The sequence below is a fragment of the Kogia breviceps genome, chromosome 15 (genome assembly GCF_026419965.1).
Source record: "Kogia breviceps isolate mKogBre1 chromosome 15, mKogBre1 haplotype 1, whole genome shotgun sequence".
Classification (NCBI taxonomy): Eukaryota; Metazoa; Chordata; class Mammalia; order Artiodactyla; family Physeteridae; genus Kogia; species Kogia breviceps.
Window position 1 is genome coordinate 80,622,068 of NC_081324.1, and position 22,539 is coordinate 80,644,606.

Here is a 22,539-nt window from a genome sequence, read left to right on the forward strand (position 1 = left end):
AAAGAACAAAGCTGGAGGTGTCCCCCTCCAAGACTTCAGACTATACTACAAAGCTACAGTAATCAAAACAGCATGGTACTGGCACAAAAACAGATGCATAGATCAATGGAACAGAATAGAGAGCCTAGGAATAAACCCAGGCACCAGTGGTCAATTAGTCTACAACAAAGGAGGCAAGAATATACAATGGGAGAAAGTTTCTTCAATAAGTGGTGCTGGGGAATTCCCTAGTGGCACAGTGGTTAAGAATCCGCCTGCCAATGCAGGGGACATGGGTTCAATCCCTGGTCTGGGAAGATCCCACATGCCGTGGAGCAACTAAACCCATGCGCCACAACTACTGAGCCTGTGCTCTAGAGCCTGCAAGCCACAACTACTGAGCCCTCATGCCACAACTACTGAAGCCCAAGTGCCTAGAGCCTGTGCTCTGCAACAAGAGAAGCCACCGCAATGAGAAGCACACCCACCGCAACAAAGAGTATCCCCTGCTCGCCACAACTAGAGAAAGCTCATGTGCAGCAACAAAGACCCAATGCAGCCAAAAATAAATTAATGAAATAAATAAATTTAAAAATAAATAAGTGGTGCTGGGAAAACTGGACAGCTACATGTAAAACAGAGAGATCAGAAAATTTTATCATACCACATACAAAAATAAACCCCAGATAAGTAAAGACCTAAACGTAAGACCTAGAGCCATAAAATTCCTAGAAGAGAATGTAGGCAAAATATTCTTTGACATAAATTGTGACAGTATATTTTAGGATCTGTCTCATAAGGCAAAAGAAACAAAAGCAAAAATAAACAAAGGGACCTAATTAAACTTAAAAGCTTCTGCACAGCAAAGGAAACCATTGACAAAATGAAAAGACAACCTACTGAACAGGAGAAAATATTTGCAAACGATATTGGGAACTTCTGCTTCCAGCCAATCTAGAGTAACAGAGGCCAGATTACCTTCCTACTTAAAAAAACAGAGAGACTATATGAAACAATAGTTTTCAAGACATGGGGCATCAAGCAATGAAGGACAGTGATCCCTGAGGGATGGCAAACAAAAGAGGTGAGCCCTGCAATTGACCCATTTTTCCTTGAGTTTCCAGGCTCTGGCATCAGGAGTAGGAAGTGAAGCAGAGCCCACTAGACTCCCTGAGTTGACATGGAGCTGTGAGTCTAGGGAGAACAGTGCAACTGCAGTTCATGGGACAGAGTATCAGAAAGAAGAGATACATGGAGAGAACTGCAGAGATCTACAGAAGTTCTCCCTTGAATACTCAGCAGAGACTGACCAGCACAAGCAAGTGAGCAAACTAGTCAAGACTGGGAATTTGAAGAAATTAGAAGCAATGATGTCCAGTGCTCACACAGTGATAGGAACAGGCACTGTTAATACCAGTCAGATAGGAAAATTTCATACTTCATTAGGCACTAGATGGATTACTCAGGAAGGTCTTGCTTTCACAGTAGGAAATAATTAGCTTTAGACTGAACACTGCTCTGGACCTGCCTGACAAATCTTAAAAGCAAGATTCAAAAGGATCCAACCATGTCAAAGTAACTTAACTGTTTCCCAGAACAAAGCTCAAAAAGAGTTACAGGGGGGAAAAAACACTTTTAGGAATTCAAATATATCCAACACCTTATAAGGTAAAATTTACAATGTCTGGCATCCAGTCAAAGATTATCAGGATACAAAGAAAACATGATCCACAAGCAGAAAAAATCAATCCATTGAAACTGACCCGGAGTTGACACACACTAGAATTAGCAGAGAAGAACATTAAGGGAGTGATTATAATTTGTATTCTGTATGTTAAGAAGTTACATAGAGACTTAGAATATATAAAATAGATCCAAATAGAACTTCTAGAAATGAAAACTACAATGTCTGAGATGAAAAATACACTGGCAGGATTAATTGCTGATTAGACATCGCAGGGGAAAAGATTAGGGAATTTGAAAACAGTAGTAGAAATTATCCACATTGAAACACGAAAAGAGAATCAGTTAGCTGTAGGACAACTTCAAGTGGTGTAATACATGTGTAATTGGATTCCCAAAAGAGAGGGGAGTATGGAAAAAAATATTTGAAGAAGTAATGGCTGAAAATTATTCAAACTTGCTGGAAAGTATAAACCCACAGATCTGAGAAACTTAAGTCTTTCTTCTTCTTTTTTTTTTTATACAGCAGGTTCTTATTAGTCATCAATTTTATACACCGTAGTTTATACATGTCAATCCCAATCGCCCAATTCATCACACCACCACCCCCAGCCCCCCACGGCTTTCCCCCCTTGGTGTCCATACGTTTGTTCTCTACATCTGTGTCTCAATTTCAGCCCTGCAAACCGGTTCATCTGTACCATTTTTCTAGGTTGCACATATATGCTTTAATATACGATATTTGTTTTTCTCTTTCTGACTTACTTCACTCTGTATGACAGTCTCTAGATCCATCCATGTCTCAACAAATGACCCAATTTCGTTCCTTTTTATGGCTGAGTAATATTCCATTGTATATATGTACCACATCTTCTTTATCCATTCATCTGTTGATGGGCATTTAGGTTGCTTCCATGACCTGGCTATTGTAAATAGTGCTGCAATGGATATTGGGGTGCATGTGTATTTTTGAATTGTGGTTTTCTCTGGGTATATGCCCAGTAGTGGGATTGCTGGATCATATGGTAATTCTATTTTCAGTTTTTTAAGGAACCTCCATACTGTTCTCCATAGTGGCTGTATCAGTTTACATTGCCACCAACAGTGCACAAGGGTTCCCTTTCCTCCACACCCTCTCCAGCATTTGTTGTTTGTAGATTTTCTGATGAAGCCCATTCTAACTGGTGTGAGGTGATACCTCATTGAAGTTTTGATTTGCATTTCTCTAATAATTAGTAATGTTGAGCAGCTTTTCATGTGCTTCTTGGCCATCTGTATGTCTTCTTTGGAGAAATGTCTATTTAGGTCTTCTGCCCATTTTTGGACTGGGTTGTTTGGTTTTTTAATATCAAGCTGCATGAGCTATTTATATATTTTGGAGATTAATCCTTTGTCCGTTGAGTCGTTTGCAAATATTTTCTCCCATTCTGAGGGTTGTCTTTTCGTCTTGTTTATGGTTTCCTTTGCTGTACAAAAGCTTTGAAGTTTCATTAGGTCCCATTTGTTTATTTTTGTTTTTATTTCCATTACTCTAGGAGGTGGATCAAAAAAGATCTTGCTGTGATTTATGTCAAAGACTGTTCTTCCTATGTTTTCCTCTAAGAGTTTTATAGTGTCCAGTCTTACATTTAGGTCTCGAATCCATTTTGAGTTTGTTTTTGTGTTTGGTGTTAGGGAGTGTTCTAATTTCATTCTTTTACATGTAGCTGTCCAGTTTTCCCAGCACCACTTATTGAAGAGACTGTCTTTTCTCCATTGTATATCTTTGTCTCCTTTGTCATAGATTAGTTGACCATAGGTGTGTGGATTTACCTCTGGGCTTTCTGTCTTGTTCCATTGATCTATGTTTCTGTTTTTGTGCCAGTACCATATTGTCTTGATTACTGTAGCGTTGTAGTATAGTCTGAAGTCAGGGAGTCTGATTCCTCCAGCTCCGTTTTTTTCCCCTCAAGACTGCTTTACTATTTGGGGTCTTTTGTGTTTCCATACAAATTTTAAGACTTTTTTGTTCTATTTCTGTAAAAAATGCCATTGGTAATTTGATAGGGATTGCATTGAATCTGTAGATTACTTTGGGTAGTATAGTCATTTTCACAATATTGATTCTTCCAATCCAAGAACATGGTATATCTTTCCATCTGTTTGTATCATCTTTCACTTCTTTCATCAGTGTCTTATAGTTTTCTGCATACAGGTCTTTTGTCTCCCTAGGTAGGTGTATTCCTAGGTATTTTATTCTTTTTGTTGCAGTGGTAAATGGGAGTGTTTCCTTAATTTCTCTTTCAGATTTTTCGTTGTTAGTATATAGGAATGCAAGAGATTTCTGTGCATTAGTTTTGTATCCTGCAACTTTACCAAATTCATTGATTAGCTCTAGTAGTTTTCTGGTGGAATCTTTAGGATTCTTTATGTATGGTATCATGTCATCTGCAAACAGTGACAGTTTTACTTCTTTTCCAATTTGGATTCCTTTTATTTCTTTCTCTTCTCTGATTGCTGAGGCTAGGACTTCCAAAACTGTGTTGAATAATAGCGGTGAGAGTGGACATCCTTATCTTGTTCCTGATCTTAGAGGAAATGCTTTCAGTTTTTCACCATTGAGAATGATGTTTGCTCTGGGTTTGTCATATATGGCCTTTATTATGTTGAGGTAGGTTCCCTCTATGCCCACTTTCTGGAGAATTTTTATCATAAATGGCTGTTGAATTTTGTCAAAAGCTTTTTCTGCATCTATTGAGATGATCATATTGTTTTTATTCTTCAATTTGTTAATATAATGTATCACATTGATTGATTTGCATATATTGAAGAATCCTTTCATCCCTGTGATAAATCCCACTTGATCATGGTGTATGATTCTTTTAATGTGTTGTTGGATTCTGCTTGCTAGTATTTTGTTGAGGATTTTTGCATCTATATTCATCAGTGATATTGGTCTATAATTTTCTTTTTTTGTAGTATCTTTTTCTGGTTTTGGTATCAGGGTGATGGTGGCCTCATAGAATGAGTTTAGGAGTGTTCCTTCCTCTGCAATTTTTTGGAAGAGTTTGAGAAGGATGGGTGTTAGCTCTTCTCTAAATGTTTGATAGAATTCACCTGTGAAACCATCTGGTCCTAGACTTTTGTTTGTTGGAAGATTTTTAATCACAGTTTCAATTTCATTACTTGTGATTGGTCTGTTCATATTTTCTATTTCTTCCTGGTTCAGTCTTGGAAGATTATACCTTTCTAAGAATTTGTCCATTTCTTCCAGGTTGTCCATTTTATTGGCATAGAGTTGCTTGTAGTAGTCTTTTAGGATGCTTTGTATTTCTGCAGTGTCTGTTGTAAGTTCTCCTTTTTCATTTCTAATTTTATTGATTTGAGTCCTCTCCCTGTTTTTCTTGATGAGTCTGGATAACGGTTTATCAATTTTATCTTCTCAAATAACCAGCTTTTAGTTTTATTGATCTTTGCTATTGTTTTCTTTGTTTCTATTTCAGTTATTTCTGCTCTGATCTTTATGATTTCTTTCCTTCTGTTAACTTTAGGTTTTGTTTGTTCTTCTTTCTCTAGTTCCTTTAGGTGTAAGGTTAGATTATTTATTTGAGATTTTTCTTGTTTCTTGAGGTAGGCTTGTATAGCTATAAACTTCCCTCTTAGAACTGCTTTTGCTGCATCCCATAGGTTTTGGATTGTCGTCTTTTCATTGTCATTTGTCTCTAGGTACTTTTTTTATTCCCTTTTGATTTCTTCAGTGATCTCTTGGTTATTTAGTAACGTAGTGTTTAACTTCCATGTGTTTGTGTTTTTTACGTTTTTTCCCCTGTAATTCATTTCTAATCTCATAGCATTGTGGTCGGAAAAGATGCTTGATATGATTTCAATTTTCTTAAATTTACTGAGGCTTGATTTGTGACCCAAGATGTGATCTATCCTGGAGAATGTTCTGTGTGCACTTGAGAAGAAAGTGTAATCTGCTGTTTTTGGATGGAATGTCCTATAAATATCAATTAAATCTATCTGGTCTATTGTGTCATTTAAAGCTTCTGTTTCCTTATTTATTTTCATTTTGGATGATCTGTCCATTGGTGTAAGTGAGGTGTTAAAGTCCCCTACTATTATTGTGTGACTGTTGATTTCCTCTTTTATAGCTGTTAGCAGTTGCCTTATGTATTGAGGTGCTCCTATGTTGGGTTCATATATATTTATAATTGTTATATCTTCTTGGATTGATCCCTTGATCGTTACGTAGTGTCCTTCTTTGTCTCTTGTAATAGTCTTTATTTTAAAGTCTATTTTGCCTGATATGAGAATTGCTACTCCAGCTTTCTTTTGATTTCCATTTGCATGGAATATTTTTTCCATCCCCTCACTTTCAGTCTGTATGTGTCCCTAGGTCTGAAGTGGGTCTCTTGTAGACAGCGTATATATGGGTCTTGTTTTTGTATCCATTCAGTGAGCCTGTGTGTTTTGGTTGGAGCATTTAATCCATTCACGTTTAAGGTAATTATTGATATGTATGTTCCTATGACCATTTTCTTAATTGTTATGGGTTTGTATTTGTATGTCCTTTTCTTCTCTTATGTTTCCCACTTAGAGAAGTTCCTTTAGCATTTGTTGTAGAGCTGGTTTGGTGGTGCTGAATTCTCTTAGCTTTTGCTTGTCTGTAAAGCTTTTGATTTCTCCATCAAATCTGAATGAGATCCTTGCCAGGTAGGTTCTTCCCTTTCCTCACTTTAAGTATATCATGCCACTCCCTTCTGTCTTGTAGAGTTTCTGCTGAGAAATAAGCTGTTAACCTTACGGGAGTTCCCTTGTATGTTATTTGTCATTTTTCCCTTGCTGCTTTCAATAATTTTTCTTTGTCTTTAATTTTTGCCAATTTGATTACTATGAGTCTCGGCATGTTTCTCCTTGGGTTTATCCTGTATGGGACTCTCTGCACTTCCTGGACTTGGGTGGCTATTTCCTTTCCCATGTTAGGGAAGTTTTCGACTATAATCTCTTCAAATATTTTCTACGGTCCTTTCTCTCTCTCTCTTCTCCTTCTGGGACCCGTATAATGTGAAAGTTGTTGTTGCATTTAATGTTGTCCCAGAGGTCTCTTAGGCTGTCTTCGCTTTTTTCTTTTTTTTTTTTTCCTTATTCTATTCTGCAGCAGTGAATTCCACCATTCTGTCTTCCAGGTCACTTATCCATTCTTCTGCCTCAGTTATTCTGCTATTGATTCCTTCTAGTGTAGTTTGCATTTCAGTTATTGTATTGTTCATCTCTGTTTGTTTGCTCTTTAATTCTTCTAGGTCTTTGATAAACATTTCTTGCATCTTCTCGATCTTTGCCTCCATTGTTTTTCCGAGGTCCTGGATCATCTTCACTATCATTATTCTGAATTCTTTTTCTGGAAGGTTGCCTATCTCCACTTCATTTAGTTGTTTTTCTGGGGTTTTATCTTGTTCCTTCATCTGGTACATAGCCCTCTGCCTTTTCATCTTGTCTCTCTTTATGTGAATGTGGTTTTTGTTCCACAGTTGCAGGATTGTAGTTCTTCTTGCTTCTGCTGTCTGCCTTCTGGTGGATGAGGCTATCTAAGAGGCTTGTTCAGGTTTCCTGATGCAACAGACTGGTGGTGGGTAGAGCTGGGTGTTGCTCTGGTGGGCAGAGCTCAGTAAAACTTTAATCTGCTTGACTACTGATGGGTGGGGCTGGGTTCCCTCCCTGTTGGGTGTTTGGCCTGAGGCAACCCAACACTGGAGCCTACCTGGGCTTTTTGGTGGGGCTAATGGCCAACTCTGGGAGGGCACACGCCAAGGAGTACTTCCCAGAACTTCTGCTGCCAGTGTCCTTGTCCCCACAGTGAGCTACAGCCTCCTGCTGTCTCTCCAGGAGACCCTCCAACACTAGCAGGTAGGTCTGGTTCAGTCTCCCATGGGGTCACTGCTCCTTCCCCTGGGTCCCAGTGCACACACTACTTTGTGTGTGCCCTCCAAGAGTGCAGTCTCTGTTTCCCCCAGTCCTATCGAAGTCCTGCAATCAAATCCCACTAGCCTTCAAAGTCTGATTCTCTAGGAATTCCTCCTCCCGTTACCAGAACCCCAGGTTGGGATGACTGACATGGGGCTCAGAACCTTCATTCCAGTGGGTGGACTTCTGTGATATAAGTGTTCTCCAGTCTGTGAGTCACCCACCCAGCAGTTATGGGATTTGATTTTGCTGTGATTGCACCCCTCCTACCGTCTCATGTGGCTCTCCTTTGTCTTTGGATATAGGGTATCTTTTTTGGTGAGTTCCAGTGTCTTCCTGTCAATTATTGTCCAGCAGCTAGTTGTGATTCTGGTGTTCTCACAAGAGGGAGTGAGAGGACGTCTTTCTACTCTGCCATCTTTGTTCAGGCTCCAAGTCTTTCTTCTTTAAAGTGAGCATGATGTTAAGCTTTCTTAGGATGGGGCACTTGTGCTAGTGGGATGTTATAGGAGAATGAAGCTCTCTTGCTTCTTGGGGGTCAGAGGTGTGGGTGTGAGGACATCTGGTGGAGCCTTCCACAGCATGGTCTTTTTGCAGTGTTTGCACTCTTGTCCTTCTTCAGCTCTTTGCACATGTAAACTAGAACCTCCATGTGATGCTGTGCGCTGAAGTCTTCCTGCCCCCACCAACACTCAGACTCCCTACTGCATGCCATTGGTTGCTAATTATATCCTCCCCACCTGCACTTCACAGGGTACCTTATTATTTGCCTGAGAACTCCAGACCACCCCTGGCCTGGCCAAACTAGCAAACTTCCCTGCTCTCCAGTGCCAATACCATACTATTCTGATTACTATAGCTTTGTAGTAGAGTTTGAAATCAGGGAGTGTACTGCCTCCAGCTTTGTTCTTTATCAAGATCGCTGTGGCATTTTGGGGTCTTTTGTGGTTCTGTACAAATTTTAGGATTGTTTGTTCTCTTTCTATGATAAATGTCATTGGAATTTTGATAGGGATTGCATTGAATCTGTAGATTGCTTTGAGTAGTATGGACATTTAAACAGTATAATTCTTCCAGTCCAGAATTATGAAATATCATTCTGTTTATTTGTGTCTTCTTCAGTTTCTTTCATTAATATCTTATAGTTTTCAATGTACAGGTTTTTCACCTCCTTGGTTAAATTTATTCCTAGCTATTTTAGGCTTTTTTATGTAATCATAAATGGGGTTGTTTGTTAAATTTCTCTTTCTGATAATTCATTATTAGTGTATAGAAATGTAATGAATTTTTGTATATTGATTTTATATCCTTCAATTTTACAGAACTAATTTATTCTAATAGTTTTTTGGTGGAGTCTTTAGGGTTTTCTGTATATAATATCATGTCATCTGCAAATAGTGACAGTACAACCACCTTCTTCCAGAGGAACCACTATCCAGACTTTTATGGTAATCATTCCTTTCTTTTGCTTTCTAGTGAGTTTTACTTGCTAAGTATGTATCTGTAAATAATATTTTTTTGGCCTGTTTTGGAATTTTGCATCAATGGAATTTTACAGTGTGAATTATTTTGTGTCTCACTTCTTTTGCTTAACATTTTGTTTTTATAGTTCATCCATGTTGATATTTATAGCTTAGGTAATTCATTTGCTTTGGTGTATTGTATTCCATTGTATGAATATATAACTTACCTATTTTTCTGGTAATGGTTGTTTATAGGTTTTAGCTATTAACAAATCATGCTGTTATAAACAATCTTGGACATCTATTCTGATAGACCTGAACACACATTTCTGTAGGATATACACATAGGGAATTGCTAGGTACATAAAGCTTTGACAGCTTCTCTGATGATTATTCCTAAAGATAGATTCCTAGCAGTAAAATTAATTGATCAGAAGGTCTAAGCATGGAAGATGATTCAGGACTTCTATGAATTTACTCCATAATCAGCAGCATAGCCTTTATTCTAGTTAAATTTTTCTACAGTGTAAACTAGCTACACGTTGTTCAGTGTGGGAACAAACTATAGAATCAGTAAGCAATTTCCTTGTTTTTTTCTAAAGTTCATCTGGAAATGTATTTCTTTCATGCTGCCTCATACCTATTCATGTGGGTTTATATAGTGATTATGGCTGATTGGCTGGAAAGCTTAGAAATGTTGAATCTCCTTGAATAGAAATATCAATTAAACATGATCAAATTAATAAATAAAGACATTGATTCAGTATGCTTTATGTGAAGATTCACTTTCCAGAACTTAAATTCTGTCAACTGAATGTTTTAAAATATGTGCTTCTATGTTGTTGTTTTCACTTTAGCAAATGTGAAATCTGTTTGTTCATTTACCTATTTCGTGTCCTTCCTTGAATGCAGGGCTGCATCCTAATCAGTGCCTAAAATCTTGCCTTGCCTGTGGTGGATGTTCAGTGACTGTGTTGAAACAGTATTGGATTACCACATTATTTGGAATTGTTGCCTTTTTGCATTTTTGCTCTTCCTTAGTATGTTAGGTGTATTAATGAATGATCATTTTGACTTACACAGCACCTTCTTTTCCACCTAGGGGCTCTGAGATGACAGGTTATTTGGATTCTTTTTGATTTGGAATAATTATTCTAACATTTAAATAAGGCTCTGTCTGAATGTGCCCAAATTTTCATTTCTATCTTTTTAAGCTTCCCTGCTCCCGAGAATTTTCAGGCTTATAAGACTGCAGTTAATTAATAATCTCCATCATTGCATCCCAGATAGACATGGGGGTTGACAGAAAGGAAGCAGAAACAAGTTTAAATAGAATAGCGCTTAACAGTGAGATAACACTGTATACCTGAAATCCTTGGCAGGCATTAATAGATTTTCCAACACACTGGAGAAGTAGGAAATGGGTTTTAATTATGTATTTAATGGCTGAGAAGGTGAGATATGTTTTTAATCTCTTAACTCTTCCTGAGAAGTGGACATTCACTTGGAAACAACTTACTTTGTTTAAAATCATGAAGACATTTTTTGTTGCCAGGCTTACATAATACATTTCTATTTTTTTAATCTGAATTTTTTAAGAGACTCATCCCTTGACCTTTCATTTTTCTCAGAAGGAGGCAACTGAGTCAGCTTCAAATTTTATGGGTTTTATTTTCACGAAGCTAACACTCTTGACAGTTTCCAGAAGCAGTAAGTGCCTCTTGCTCCCTCACCATCCTTGGAGAAACAAGAAAATAGAACAGACACCAACTCAGAACACAGAGTAACATCTAATTGCCCCTGAAGGGTGGTCTGGCCGTGGGTAGAGTTAGTTTGTCCCATGTGTTTGAAGCTTGAGGAGACAGAGGCCAGATTGCTTACATGAATTGCTTATGTTCACCCAGTTAGGAATGGAGTCCGGTGACAGGTTATACCTGTCCCAATATTTTTTGGTAGTTAATCTTTTTTTTCATCGAGACACATGTTCAGTTTGCCCAGAGAGCTAGCTCTAACTATAATACAATACCTTTTCTCTTGTCGTCAAGAAAATATAGTGAGTGAACATTCTGAGTTTGTTACATTGAAATTTTTTGAAGAAATGAAATATTTGTTAATACTTCATTACTTTATTAGTAATAACAAATGACTTGCCAGCATATCTCACAACTGATCATGACCAAACAGTATGTTTATAGTTAACGCTTTACATAAGATTTAATTAATTTTTTCCAAAATAGTAAATGGCCATTGTTATGTCTTTCAGTACATTTGATTTCTTAAACAAAAACAAAACAAACAAACAAAAAACCCAGCAGTCTCTGCCTCCCTGTCTGCTTATATCAAGTATAGTTCTTTTTATTTTTTTCACTGTCGGTTTTCTTTAAGTCATGTTTTTGTCAATTGCCTGTTGTGAGCCAAGCCCTTTCTGAATCCTAGAGAAGTGGCAGGAGGCGAGCCACCCTTTCCTCCAGGAGCCTACAGTCACACACCTGTGACTGCTTTGAGGAAACATTGAACTTATTGTACTGGGAAAGTAACTTAACCTCTCCAAAGTTCAGTGTCCTCATCTAAATAGTGGGTTCATAATACCTGCCTCACAGGTAGCATTATGAGGACTTCAGGGGATAATTCACGTGACAGCACGTAGCACTGGTGCCTGGTGCAGGGTAGGCACTCAGGGATTGTTCATTCAGTTTGCATCTGGAGAGCCATGCAAGACACTATCATTAGATAATTAAATTGTGATATGCAGGCCATTTAAAAAATATGAATTGAGAGACAGAAGCAGGAACTGAGAGCTAGGGTTTATTAGGAAAGGCTCTGTGGAGGATGTAGGGTTTAAAGAGGCTCAGAACTTAGATGATGAAGCTGTAGGTATTATCAGGGTAAAGAATGGATCACCTCTGATTTGGAGGAAGAGTTTGGGGTCCACTACTTAAGTCTCACCAGCTTTTTATCCCCACATAGTATCTGTATTGCTTCCCCAGTGACTTCACAGAAAATAATTCTGTACCCAGTGGTAAAACCCTATGGGGCTAATCCTTGTTAGCATTACTGCTATTTCCGTGGCAACCATCAGATGCTATATAATCTTAGTCAGGCAAGATGTGAGAAGTATTTTCATCAACAAATGCCCAAATTTACTGGTAGAATGTCCCATGGGAGATCACCCAGCCGCTTAGCTGCCGTTTCCAAAATCTAAACCCTGCTCCTCCACATTTCTGTGTTTGAACATTTAGTGAGAAAAAAAGTCTTGGACATAACCAATAAGGTAAGCTTGAGAGGGGAAAAAATCTTTATATCTCATTTATAGATATTTTTGTGACTATTGATAGAGTTTTTTGACTACTGATAAGTAATTAGGTACAAAGTTAAAATTGGCTTGACTCACCTTTTGTCAGTTTTACTCAAATGAAAGGAAAGATTTAAAAATAAAATTCTTAATATTTAAAAATAAAATTTTCCTGCTGAAAACTGAACTCATTCTGTAATACGGGGGATTTTATAGAATTTGTTTCATTCTCTGTGACATTTTAGGAATATGTTAGTTGAAAATGAGTGAATATATACATGTTTCCCCTGTATTCAACAAATTTGTCTACTGTGTGCCTGGCATAGTTCTGAGTACTGGGGTTATAGCGACAAACGAAACAAAGGCCCTGCCCTTTTAGAACGGACATGGGCAGAGAGAGAAGCAATAACTCAGTTAACAAAGAGGCAAGTGTCAAGTGTGATAAGTGCTCTAGATTAAAATTAAACAGGGAGGTACTAGAGATTGACACATGTAGGGGTCGGGTGAACAAAGGAGGCCTCTCTGATGAGATGACATTTGGGAAGAGACCTGAGTGAGTGAGGGAACAGGCCGTGTGACTATCTACGGGAAGAGCGTTCCAGGCAGCGGGATAGCAAATGCACGGATGGTGATGAAGAGTATGCTCAACAGGGCTGAGGACAGCAGGGAGGCCAGGATGAGTGGAACAGAGAGAACACAGTGGATAAAAGAGATCAGAGGTGAGGGCAGGTGGAGGCAGTAATCTTGTAGATTAGCTATCAAGGCTATAATCCGTGATAAGGACTTTGTTATATTTTATTCTGAGTAAGATGGAAAATTTCTGGATGGTTTAGAGCAGTGACACGATAGGTCGGGTTTTTAAAGGATTGCTCTGCTGCTTGGAGAGTAGGCTCTAGGAGGACAAGGCTGGAAGCAGGGAGGCCACTTAGGTGATGACTTACTGCAGTCAGTAGTCTAGGTGAGCGAAGATAATGGCCGGACCTCGGGTGGGAGAGTAGTGGGGACAGAGTGTAGCGGTAGGATGCTGGATGTTTCTTTTCCTTTTTTTTTTTTTTTTTTGCACAGGCTCTGGGCGACCGGGGCACGAACCCGTGTCCCCTGCATCGGCAGGCGGACTCTCAACCGCTGCGTCACCAGGGAAGCCCTGGATGTTTCTTTTGCTCAATAAATACTCATAGTGCTTATTATATATGCCAGACACTGTTCTAACAACTTTATAAATATCAACTCATTCCTGCTCATAACAACCCTCTGAGGTAAACTTCAAAGGTACAGCCCATGGGATTTGTAGATGGATTGGATGTGGATAGAAGAGGGAAAAGGAGTCTGGGTCAATTCTTTTGTGTGGGCCTAAAATTCCTAAGAATGGAGTTGCCATCTCCTGAAAAAGGAAAGATGCAGGAGAAGCATGTTTGGGTGGAGGCCCAGAATCACAAGTTCGGTTTTCATTCGCGTTGCGTTTGAGATGCACAGCAGCTATCCAACTGGACGTGTTGAGCAGGCAGTTAGATAGAGAGCCTGAAGTCAGGGAAGAGGTCAAGGCTGGAGATAAATTCCAAAGCGGTCTGAACGCGTTCAGGAAGAAGTGCCCACTGGAGGTCTGGTTGTTGCTGGTAAACCTCACCAGCGGTAGGTGTGAGGAGTCTTTTCCTGTGGGTGTGGTTGTAGAGTGGCATTTTCATTGGCTTTCAGATAAGAGCTGCATTTGAATACTAGCTCTATCATTTACTGATTAAGTGACCTCAACCATGTGACTTAATCTCATTTAGCTTCACTTTCTTCATCTATAAAACGGGTTAACAGGACATATCCCATAGCATTGTTAAGATAAAATGAAATAACAGTATGTTACCTACAGCAGTGCTTGGACATGGAAAGTGCTTAATAAATATTCATTATCTTCTTTTTCCTCAGATTTGGTTTGTTGCATTCGACCCGTACTAACAAAACATGAGCTTCTCTTCCAGGATAAAATAAATCTGAATTTAAAGCCTACTCCCACATATACTTTCGGGGGTGCCTACTCAATGACAAGCTCCAGAAAGGATTTCATTCAAATCTATTTCCTGTCAAACAGTAATGACCTTATAAAAGAAGGGACTATTGGGTTTCCCTGGTGGCGCAGTGGTTGAGAGCCCGCCTGCCGATGCAGGGGACGCGGGTTCGTGCCCCGGTCCGGGAAGATCCCACGTGCCGCGGAGCGGCTGGGCCCGTGCGCCATGGCCGCTGAGCCTGTGCGCTCGGAGCCTGCGCTCCGCAACGGGAGAAGAAGGGACTTTTGTGAGGTTTATAGAAGGCACAGGGGAAGAAGTTGTGGGTTCTGAGTATTAAAATATTCCACACGCAGAGTGAAGGTATAGGTAGAAGGACCAAGCAGCAAATCCGAAGACCAGTCATGGGTAATTTACATGAAAGCATAAGTAAATCCACCTGAGTCATGGTGATGACCTATAGGAGAAAAGAGTGCCCTTTCCTAGTGATGCGCTGTTTAGATCAAAGGGAATTATCTTATTAATTACCTGATGATCCTGCTGGAAATTTGCTAAAGGGACACTCCTGGGGTTAAACTTAATCCCACTTCTATTTTCTACAATCTTAGCTTGAGAATCAGTACTCATTTAAGGTGCTCAGATTTTATCTCATACAAATGTTTACATTTATGCACCTACTGTGTCCTGTGTACATTTTTAGGCAAATGATTCCTGTCCTTAGGTCCTTCACAGTGTACAAGAGAAAACAGACATGTAAACAAATAAACAGAACAGACTATGTGGTAAACGAACAAAATAGAGTCTATGATACTCAAAATAGAGTATGACTACAGGACTGCAAATAATGTAGTCATTTTATCCTAGGAGATTATAAAAACAGTATAGTGGTCACCTCTGAACTGGGTTGTTAAGGTTAAGAATTTATCAGGTAAAAATTTTCAGGGAAAGATATTCCAAAAAAGGAGCACACCATAAGCAAAATCATAGAGTCATGTTCAGGGAAAAAAGAAAAAGGCATAATAGTTTGTTTTTAAGGTGGTGGGAAGAAGAAAGTGACCACCAGTTTGGAAAAAGCAATTTTTCCTTAACCCTTCTTCAGCTCCAAACAGGAACATTTGAACTTTCTAACCTTCTTTTATGGTCTAGATGAGTCCCCTGGTGAACTATATGACCAAAAGAAATTAAAAGCATTAAAAATACTAGAATTTTCTTTCTTTATTAGGATTAGACATGACAGTTATTTTCTGAGGGCATCCTGAGTGTGTCCCTAGGAAACCATGTGTCTTCCTGTGAAGGACTCCTAAGTGTTTACTTACCCCAGCCCATTCCCATCACTGACCTAAATTAAAATTTGTTAAGTAGAATGTCATTTCCCCCTTAGCCTTCCTGTTTGTTATGAAAAGGTTCTCAGTTTTCTTTTCCAAGTATCTCCGTGTAATCTTTTGAAAGCATAAACATTTTCTGGGAAGTCTGCAGTGTTCATGGTGTTTTCAACCCTGAGGGAACAGGGAGGCCTGTTCCAAGACAGACGTGTTCCTGCAGACACTGCAGTTCCTCAGCTTAGCTGGATAGTAATTCTTTTAGCTTGGCTCTCATTCCATGTCTACTCCCCTTTTTAACCCTGAGACCTTCCAAGATTTGTCTATGATCACCACACCACATCCACGGATAAAAGAGAGTGCCTAGATTCTCTGCAGCTCGGCCTCGGTGAGGGCTGGCATTCTCTCCAGTCAATCTCTATGCCAAATTTTCCTAGGCTCTTTAAGAGCTGCCCTCTTTTACATTTAATCTTTAGATTTTCTGTGCCAATGACTTGAACATCAGATCTTCAATCCAGTTAATCTTTGAGGTTATTAGAGCATTAATAGTGATAGAGACAACAATAGCAACAGACAGCTCACACATACAGTACTTACCAGATGCTCTTCTCAGCACTTTACATGGATTAATTTATTTCATCCTCACAACAGCCTTTTGGGGTAGCTACCACTTTATCCTAATTTTACAAGTGAGGAAACTAAGACACAAAGAGTCTCGCAGTTTTGCCTGAGGTTACACAATGCTGTAACTGGTAGAGAAGAGTTCTTTTCAGAGCTTGAGTTTGGAAGACAGTTTTCCCACAAGAGTTTTATTTACCTCTGTATCCTCAATTAAAAGCATACAAAGCAAGTGTTCCATCCATGTTGGAGTTAGTGCAAAGTGCCAGGCCATCAAGTGTACACAGAGGATTGTGTCATTTTCGTTTAAAAAAATAAGGAAAGGGCTTCCCTGGTGGCACAGTGGTTGAGAATCCGCCTGCCGATGCAGGGGACACGGGTTCGTGCCCTGGTCTGGGAAGATCCCACATGCCACGGAGTGGCTAGGCCCGTGAGCCATGGCCACTGAGCCTGTGCATCCGGAGCCTGTGCTCCACAAAGGGAGAGGCCACAACAGTGAGAGGCCCACGTACCACAAAAAAAAAAAAAAAAAAAAAAGGAAAAAAAAAAAAAAGGAAAAAAAAAGACTAAGTGAATCAAAAGCTCTGACTGTGAATACAGTATATTGGCAATATCTGGGGCCTATTTTATTATATGAGTCCTCATAGGACATTTAAAAATAAAAGTTTAACAATCTATTCTCTCTGACTTCTTTGGAAATATTTTTTTATTTAACTATTACTAGGGATCTGACACTGAATAATGGCCCTTCTCTAGAAACAAAAACAGATTAACATTTGTCTGTTTTTCTTTTTCAATTAAAAGCCTGTACTGCCAGAGTTGCTGGTCTTTGATGCTGAGGGATCACATTTGGGACAATAATTTAAAAGATGATAATAAAACTGTTATTGTGCTCTGATTTTAAAGTTAGTTCAAATGAAACAAAATTAGACATGGCCCCTAAGAGCAGCTTTTCACATATCCCATATAAACAGGCATTCCCTGGGGCTTCCCTGGTGGCACAGTGGTTAAGAATCCACTTGCCAATGCAGTGGACGTGGGTTCGAGCCCTGGTCCGGGAAGATCCCACATGCCACGGAGCAACTAAGCCCGTGCGCCACAACTACTGAGCCTGCTCTCCAGAACCCACAAGCCACAACTACTGAAGCCCCTGCGCCTAGAGCCCATGCTCTGCAACAAGAGAAGCCACTGCAATGAGAAGCCCGTACACCGCAATGAAGAGTAGCCCCCGCTCACAGCAACCAGAGAAAGCCTGTGCACAGCAACGAAGACCCAACACAGCCAAAAATAAATAAATAAGTTTATTTTTTAAAAAGAGAAGGCATTCCCTTTCATGAGTAATAAACATTGTTAGTGGCATCAGACTTTCCTCATTCCAGGGCCTGAGTTTTTAGCATCCCTGAAAATCATCTAATATGTGGCTATTTGATTTTGTCTAAAAGAAGAAAGATAGTATTAAAATGGAAAGAAACTGAAAATGGGAATCAAGTGCTAACCAGCCATGTGATCTCAGGCAGGACCCTGACTTTCACTCACTCAAGTCATATCACAGGCTTGTGTGGCAACGTGCTTGGGACCCCACTTGTGTGCACCATTGTGTGTATCCGTTTAGCACACGTGTTGGTTCACAGGTCCATTTATTCTGCTTTGTTCGTCTGTGGTGCTCACCATACCCCACCAGCAGCTTTCTCACCCCTGGTCCCCTAGTTCTGGGGGCGCCTCTTCCTCATGCCCGTCCTACTGACTCTGCTTAAGGAAATCTTACCTACCAAGATTCGGCCCAAATCCCATCTTCTGGGGGAAGTCTTCCATAACCACACTAGCCTCCCTTAGCTGCGTTCACACAATTTTCAGTTCAAGGTCAACCAAACACTGCAGCCCAAGATTCACTGCATGTGCTGAAATCCTAATATATTTGTGGCTCCACGTGGCCCAGTCTGCCCAAGGCATTAAGCACAATTTAACTCTCAGCCTAGATTTCTCCCTGACAATCTGTGTTGGCTCTTTCTTCCACGTCTCTTTCAATCTGTTTTCTTGTTCTTATGTAAGTCTTTGTTCTGATTTTGTTGTTGTTGTTGAATCTCTTTTTCTCTAGGTCCAACTTTCTCTCTTATTCTCCATTGCCCCTTGTCTGTGGACTCCCTGCCAGGAATGGAAGTGACAAAAGCAAGTATCCTTAGAGGGAAGAGGAATGAAGCAGGGAGAGGAACTAAGGAAAGCAAAATGTACCGTCTTTTCAGGACGCTGCTGAGGGAAGACATGTGAGCCCTTCGACATGAATAAACGTCCTCCCACTGTGCTGAGATCATTGAGAGAAGCACCGAATTGGGTAAGAAATAGTCATCCACTTCCTCTAAGAAGTTATACAGTCTTAGCCTTGAAATATCGCAAAGCATTTCAGTGTTAGGGCCCAACAGTGTGTTTTCAGGTCGAAAAAAATCTAGTTCCACCTGCTGTCTAAAAACAGTGGTAACTGAGGTGTCCTTTAGGGTCCCCGAACCGTGAGATTTTAAATATTTGGTTGTTTAGTCCCAGTGCTGGGACACTGACACTATCAAATGGAAGGTGTTTTTTGGTTTGTTTTTTGCGAACAGTGTGCGGGGGTGGGGTGGGGTGGGGTAATTCAAAGCAACATTTAAACGGAAAGACATTCTCTCTCAGAAGCAGGAGGAAAAAATGCGGTCCAGCAAGGGCTGCCCTCCTTATTTGCACATGCAAAGAAACTCGTGACAGGCTCACCACGCCCCATCTGCAGCCTGGCCCCCTAAGGCAGTGAGTAGGTACCCTCGAGATTCGCCGGCTTTGGAAACACACTCACATACTTTCTTCATGGCAGGACATGCTCTCCTTGGCTAGCTGGGGCTTCTTTTTCTTCTTCCTCCTTTTCCAGGTGAGGCAGCCAGCACCTCTCTCAGGAAGCCCCTCAGAGATGGTAAAAATCCATGCTTCCGAGTGGAATGAGCTCTTACAGTCTCGTAGTTTAGGTTTGAATTCACTGACTAGCTGTGTGATCTTAGGCAAGTCATGAAACGTCTTTGAACCTCCGTCTCCTCACCTCTAAAATGGCTAGAAAAAGTATCTGCCAGTTGTTTTAAGGGTTCAAAATAATACATGTGCAGTTCTTGGCACCTATAGGAGCTATTACTCCATCCAGGTGACGAAGTGAGGGGAGTCGAGCCATTCTCCTCGCCCTCACTTCTCCAGGTGGGGTCCCCAAACCAGCAGCATTAACTGAGCGCGTTAGGAAGGCAGAGCTGCTGAGGCACGCTTGGCAGGGTAACGGGACGCCCGGTTCATTCCTCTGCACGTTAGCCTGTGAGAGGCTGCAGCCTCAGCTGTGCCAGGCCCTGGTGGGGCCCCCGCAGGACTGTGTCCCAACTGGAACACAGCCTTCTCGTTAGCCCCCTCCGGACTCCAGCCACATGAGACACTGGCGTGTACTGCCGGCTTCGTATTTAATCTTCGTGGGTCAGCTCACTTAATCTTCAAACAGTCCTCGGAGGGAATGCTGTTCTCTCCATTTTCCAAATGAGAAAACTAACCCTACATGATGAAAACTCACTTCCCTGTCGTCACCCAGCTCGTCTGTCACAGAAGCAGGTTGAAACCCAGGGTCACTTGAATCCAGAAGTGTAGCTGACAAAGAGCCTCTCCTTGACTAGACTCTTGCTGGGCTTCTCTAAGCTCTCTTCCTGACTGGGCCTCAGCCTCAGCCTATAAAACCTGCAGACTCTCAGCACGAATGATTTAGGGTCTCTGTGGGAGGCTAGGAGCCTAACTTCCTTTAGCGCCTTAAGTTAGCAAACCCAGATAATTTCATGTGGACCGAGCCGTTCACCTTCCCGCTTTTTGTACATATAGCAGGAATTTCCATGTGTAAACCCCACCACTGCCCCTCCCTGCTCTCTCATTCTCCCTTTAAAATGCCCTCTGTAGGGGCTTCCCTGGTGGCGCAGCGGTTGAGAGTCCGCCTGCCGATGCAGGGGACGCGGGTTCGTGCCCTGGTCCGGGAGGATCCCACGTGCCGCGGAGCGGCTGGGCCCGTGAGCCATGGCCGCTGAGCCTGTGCTGGGCAACGGGAGAGGCCACAGCAGTGAGAGGCCCGCGTACTGAAAAAAAAAAAAAAAAAAAGTTAAAATGCTCTCTGTACAAACGGAAGTTGAGGTCAGTTCATGCTGGGCCCTCTTTCCTACTGCAATAGCCTATTACTGATTAATATTTGTCCTTAACACTTTAGTGTCTGTCTGTGTTTATCTGTGACACCTCTTTACCACTAGGTTATCTATCTAATGCTGATAAGATAGAGAATTCCCTGAACTCATTTCTCCATTCAGCCAACTTGATTAAAAGAACTCTGCTGCCAGAGTACTTTGTCCAATAGGTGATCACAGGTTTGGACCCCGGGTCCAAACCTCTGTCTTTCCTCCGTCTTTCTGCTCTGACGCTTACACACATTAGTGAGGTCGATGGAGGGGAGAGGGCTGTAGCCGCAGGGCACCATGGAGGGCGGTATAAATACTGATCCAGATGTCCCAGAGATGCTCAACCGGTGCTTCAGCCCTGGACTTGCGCCCAGTTTCCCTGTGACGGCAAAGAGGTGAGCTGCAGCACAGCCCTGGCGTCCCCAAGGCATCCCTGGGGAACTCTGAAGTCCTGGGTGGTGACAGACAGGAGCCGTCTCTTAGATGACCACTGGGGACTCTAGGATGGGAATGTTGGTGGAGAACGCTGGAGCCCGTTCTTTCAACATCACTCCCAGTGACGTCCTGAAGGCGCCCCACCCAGGTGAATTACCTGGAATCCAGTCTCTTTCTTACAGCGCCTCTAGGGTTATTCTGGAATGATCTGACAGTATCTGAAATCAGGGCTTGGAGGAGCACAGGCAGCTGTGGATGCCAAGGCCACAAGTCGCTGCAGGGAGCACGAGGTGGGGGAGAATGGCAAGGGAGGGATGGAAGCCCGAGGCCCCGGGACTGTCACGGGACCGCTGGGGAGGGCTCAGCCCTACGGGAATCTAGCCCCTGATGTCAAGAGGCGAGCAGAGGAATGTGTGTTCAATTGCTCTGGGCTAGCAAATCACTGTGAGAAGAAACAATCCCTAGTACGTTATGAGGACATTTTGTTCCCACTCCCAAGGCAGGCTGATAGGAAGGCAGGCCCAGCCACGTGGGGCTGGTGGCAGGACGTTAAGTGTGCCACAGATAAAAACTGGTCAGGCACGCTCATCACCGTGCCAAGCCTGTCCACGCCCAGCGTGCGGCTATGACCACACGCCGACCCCACTCCAGAGGAGTGCAGTGCTGGCGTCACCGCACTAGTTACCGCACTGGCCCACCAGAAACGCCAACTGTCTGCTGAAGGCGGGGAGAAAGCCCGGTGAGGACCGCGTTAGGCTTCCTTTACCCTTTGGATTTTTTGCTCATATCTCGTTAAGGCGCTGCCCCTCGTCCCCCTGCCTTTCCTTCTCTTTTTTTTCTTTAATTTTAATCTTGCGGGCAGTTCTCTTGGGGCCCCCCTGCAGCATTAGGGAGCCTGCTCTCGTCCTCCTTTATGCCCTCTTCACCCTGGTGAACTCTGGAGGGCAGGAGCTTTTCAGCCTCAGATCAAACCAAGTCACACTGCTGCCTAAACTCACCGTTCTGTCACATTTAGAATCGACACCAAACTCCTGACCAAGGCCCCTGAGACCTGCTGTGACCCACCACCTCCCACTCTCTCTGCTCCGCACCCAGGCACACTGGGCTGCCCCCCAGGGCCTCTGCATCTGCTGCTTCTTCGGCGGAAGCGCCCTTGCCCGTTCTCGTCCTGCAGGTCTGGCTCAAAGGCCTCTTCCAGGACAGGTCCTCCCGCCTGAGCGCCCAGCTCCGCACCCCCAGCAGTGCCATCACATCACACACCACAGCACTCACCACAGCACTCTCGTCCCTCATCAGTCACCCACCACAGCACCCTCGTCCCTCATCAGTCACCCAGCACAGCACCCTCGTCCCTCATCAGTCACCCAGCACAGCACCTTCTTCCCTCATCAGTCACCCAGCACAGCACCCTGGTCCCTCATCAGTCACCCAGCACAGCACCCTGGTCCCTCATCAGTCACCCAGCACAGCACCCTGGTCCCTCATCAGTCACCCAGCACAGCACCCTGGTCCCTCATCAGTCACCCAGCACAGCACCCTGGTCCCTCATCAGTCACCCAGCACAGCACCCTCGTCCCTCATCAGTCACCCAGCACAGCACCCTCGTCCCTCATC

At 42.2% G+C, this 22,539-nt stretch overlaps 1 long non-coding RNA gene across 2 annotated transcripts in view; it reads left to right on the forward strand.

Moving 5' to 3' along the window:
* The window catches only part of LOC136792662 (uncharacterized), a 45,042-nt gene that overhangs the window by 11,930 nt on the left and 10,573 nt on the right, over positions 1-22,539 (forward strand). For both annotated transcript variants that reach the window (XR_010836764.1, XR_010836765.1), the window contains exon 4: positions 18,384-18,617. This is a non-coding gene — a long non-coding RNA (uncharacterized lncRNA). The remainder of the gene's footprint in view (positions 1-18,383; positions 18,618-22,539) is intronic.